We start from the raw sequence: 4,943 nt of genomic DNA, 5'->3' as shown, positions 1-4,943 counted from the left end.
TACTCATCCTTCTATTCCTCCAAACACGGCGAGTGGAGTTTAGAGCAAAAAGCTCTATTTTTGTCTCATCAGACCACATGACCTTCTCCCATTCCTCCTCTGGATCATCCAGATGGTCATTGGCAAACTTCAGACGGGCCTGGACATGCGCTGGCTTGAGCAGGGGGACCTTGCGTGCGCTGCAGGATTTTAATCCATGACGGCGTAGTGTGTTACTAATGGTTTTCTTTGAGACTGTGGTCCCAGCTCTCTTCAGGTCATTGACCAGGTCCTGCCGTGTAGTTCTGGGCTGATCCCTCACATTCCTCATGATCATTGATGCCCCACGAGGTGAGATCTTGCATGGAGCCCCAGACCGAGGGTGATTGACCGTCATCTTGAACTTCTTCCATTTTCTAATAATTGTGCCAACAGTTGTTGCCTTCTCACCAAGCTGCTTGGCTATTGTCCTGTAGCCCATCCCAGCCTTGTACAGGTCTACAATTTATCCCTGATGTCCTTACACAGCTCTCTGGTCTTGGCCATTGTGGAGAGGTTGGAGTCTGTTTGATTGAGTGTGTGGACAGGTGTCTTTTATACAGGTAACGAGTTCAAACAGGTGCAGTTAATACAGGTAATGAGTGGAGAACAGGAGGGCTTCTTAAAGAAAAACTAACAGGTCTGTGAGAGCCGGAATTCTTACTGGTTGGTAGGTGATCAAATACTTATGTCATGCAATAAAATGCAAATTAATTACTTAAAAATCATACAATGTGATTTTCTGGATTTTTGTTTTAGATTCCGTCTCTCACAGTTGAAGTGTACCTATGATAAAAATGACAGACCTCTACATGCTTTGTAAGTAGGAAAACCTGCAAAATCGGCAGTGTATCAAATACTTGTTCTCCCCACTGTAGATACTATACATATATATACTATACATATAGATACTATACATATAGACACTATACATATAGATACTATACATATACATATAGATACTATACATATAGACACTATACATATAGACACTATACATATAGATACTATACATATAGATACTATACATATAGATACTATACATATACATATAGACACTATACATATAGATACTATACATATACATATATATACTATACATATAGATACTATACATATAGACACTATACATATAGACACTATACATATAGATACTATACATATAGACACTATACATATAGATACTATACATATACATATAGATACTATACATATAGACACTATACATATAGATACTATACATATACATATAGATACTATACATATACATATAGATACTATACATATAGATACTATACATATATACACTATACATATAGATACTATACATATACATATAGATACTATACATATAGACACTATACATATAGATACTATACATATAGATACTATACATATAGACACTATACATATAGATACTATACATATATATACTATACATATAGATAGTCTTCATATAGATACTATACATATAGACACTATACATATAGATACTATACATATAGATATAGATACTATACATATAGATACTATACATATAGATACTATACATATAGACACTATACATATAGATACTATACATATAGATACTATACATATAGATAATATACATATAGATACTATACATATAGATACTATACATATAGACATTATACATATAGATAATATACATATAGATACTATACATACAGTGGGGAGAACAAGTATTTGATACACTGCCGATTTTGAAGGTTTTCCTACTTACAAAGCATGTAGAGGTCTGTAATTTTTATCATAGGTACACTTCAACTGTGAGAGACGGAATCTAAAACAAAAATCCAGAAAATCACATTGTATGATTTTTAAGTAATTAAATTGCATTTTATTGCGTGACATAAGTATTTGATCACCTACCAACCAGTAAGAATTCCGGCTCTCACAGACCTGTTAGTTTTTCTTTTAGAAGCCCTCCTGTTCTCCACTCATTACCTGTATTAACTGCACCTGTTTGAACTTGTTACCTGTATAAAAGACACCTGTACACACACTCAATCAAACAGACTCCAATCTCTCCACAATGGCCAAGACCAGAGAGCTGTGTAAGGACATCAGGGATAAAATTGTAGACCTGCACAAGGCTGGGATGGGCTACAGGACAATAGGCAAGCAGCTTGGTGAGAAGGCAACAACTGTTGGCGCAATTATTAGAAAATGGAAGATGTTCAAGATGACGGTCAATCACCCTCGGTCTGGGGCTCCATGCAAGATCTCACCTCGTGGGGCATCAATGATCATAAGGAAGGTGAGGGATCAGCCCAGAACTACACGGCAGGACCTGGTCAATGACCTGAAGAGAGCTGGGACCACAGTCTCAAAGAAAACCATTAGTAACACACTACGCTGTCATGGATTGAAATCCTGCAGCGCACGCAAGGTCCCCCTGCTCAAGCCAGCGCATGTCCAGGCCCGTCTGAAGTTTGCCAATGACCATCTGGATGATCCAGAGGAGGAATGGGAGAAGGTCATGTGGTCTGATGAGACAAAAATAGAGCTTTTTGGTCTAAACTCCACTCGCCGTGTTTGGAGGAAGAAGAAGGTTGAGTACAACCCCAAGAACACCCTCCCAACCGTGAAGCATGGAGGTGGAAACATAATTCTTTGGGGATGCTTTTCTGCAAAGGGGACAGGACGACTGCACCGTATTGAGGGGAGGATGGATGGGGCCATGTATCGCGAGATCTTGGCCAAAAACCTCCTTCCCTCAGTAAGAGCATTGAAGATGGGTCGTGGCTGGATCTTCCAGCATGACAACGACCCGAAACACACAGCCAGGGCAACTAAGGAGTGGCTCCGTAAGAAGCATCTCAAGGTCCTGGAGTGGCCTAGCCAGTCTCCAGACCTGAACCCAATAGAAAATCTTTGGAGGGAGCTGAACGTCCGTATTGCCCACCGACAGCCCCGAAACCTGAAGGATCTGGAGAAGGTATGTATGGAGGAGTGGGCCAAAATCCCTGCTGCAGTGTGTGCAAACCTGGTCAATAACTACAGGAAACGTATGATCTTTGTAATTGCAAACAAAGGTTTCTGTACCAAATATTAAGTTCTGCTTTTCTGATGTATCAAATACTTATGTCACGCAATAAAATGCAATTTAATTACTTAAAAATCATACAATGTGATTTTCTGGATTTTTGTTTTAGATTCCGTCTCTCACAGTTGAAGTGTACCTATGATAAAAATTACAGACCTCTACATGCTTTGTAAGTAGGAAAACCTTCAAAATCGGCAGTGTATCAAATACTTGTTCTCCCCACTGTATATATATATATATTGGTAAGGGTTAAGTTTTTATTTAGAATAAGGGTTACTGCTAGGTTTTGGTAAGGGTTAAGTTTTTGTTTAGAATAAGGGTTACGGCTAGATTTTGGTAAGGGTTAAGTTTTTGTTTAGAATAAGGGTTACGGCTAGGTTTTGGTAAGGGTTAAGTTTTTGTTTAGAATAAGGGTTACGGCTAGGTTTTGGTAAGGGTTAAGTTTTTGTTTAGAATAAGGGTTACGGCTAGGTTTTGGTAAGGGTTAAGTTTTTGTTTAGAATAAGGGTTACGGCTAGGTTTTGGTAAGGGTTAAGTTTTTGTTTAGAATAAGGGTTAGTATTAAGTTAGCACAGGAGGCTGCTAAGGGGAGGACGGCACATAATAATTTTCGGAACGGAGACCATGGAATGGCATCAACAACATGGAAACCATGTGTTTCTTATATTTGATACCGTTCCGCTGATCCGCTCCAGCAATTACAACAAGCCCATCCTCCCTAATCGACATGCCACCAACTTTCTGTGGTTAGTTGAAATGTTACTGATAGTCTGTTTAGCAACTACAGATGGACTATCCAAATAAAGTGTTACAGAATATTGTTGTCGAATGAACAATACGTTTCTTTGTAATTACTTCACTCGGTTTTTAAAAACAACAACTCCAGACAGAACAGAACAAAGTGTCATTTCACTCTGTTCTCCAGAGTCTCTGTGGCCTCTTTTTAGCCTCTGCTTCGCATTAGCAAACACAGCACATGTAATGTTTTTTTTTTTTTGTTGCCACGTCCGACAGTTTGACGCAGGGAAGCTCTTCCCTCCGTGGGATTGGATTTTGGGAGAGAAAGAAGGGACACAGTTGGGTGTTTGGCCGCGTTCCAAATGGCAACCTATTTACTATTGGGTCTTGGTCAAAAGTAGTGCACTGTCCTTTGTCAGTTCCCGCTCAGAATGTAAACACGACTGAACCGGAATACGAGAATCTCTGAATCCCTCTTGGACATCTTTGTCAAATCAAGGGATCAATCTCTTTGTTCGGGTCCCATTGGCACTTCCACAGTACCTATCCCCATCCAGCCACAGAGACACAGCCATTGGCACTTCCACAGTACCTATCCCCATCCAGCCACAGATACACAGCCATTGGCACTTCCACAGTACCTATCCCCATCCAGCCACAGATACACAGCCATTGGCACTTCCACAGTACCTATCCCCATCCAGCCACAGAGGCACAGCCATTTAATGCCCTACACAGTGCACCCTATGGGCCTTGGTCAAAAGTAGTGCACTGTATACAGGAAAGGGTTCAATTTGAGACGCAGGGCCAGATCCCCTGTCTCAGTACCCTAACCAGCGAGCAGCAACACAACACATTACATTACAACGCATTATAACACAACACATTACAACACAACACATTACAACATATTACAACACATTACAACACAACACATTACAACACATTACAACACATTATAACACAACACATTACAACACATTACAACACATTACAACACAACACATTACAACACATTACAACACAACACATTACAACACATTACAACACATTACAACACATTACAACACAACACATTACAACACATTACAACACAACACATTACAACACAACATAT

This window comes from Salvelinus alpinus, chromosome 7, assembly GCF_045679555.1.
Source record: "Salvelinus alpinus chromosome 7, SLU_Salpinus.1, whole genome shotgun sequence".
NCBI classification, from domain to species: Eukaryota; Metazoa; Chordata; class Actinopteri; order Salmoniformes; family Salmonidae; genus Salvelinus; species Salvelinus alpinus.
This window is presented reverse-complemented; position numbering follows the sequence as displayed.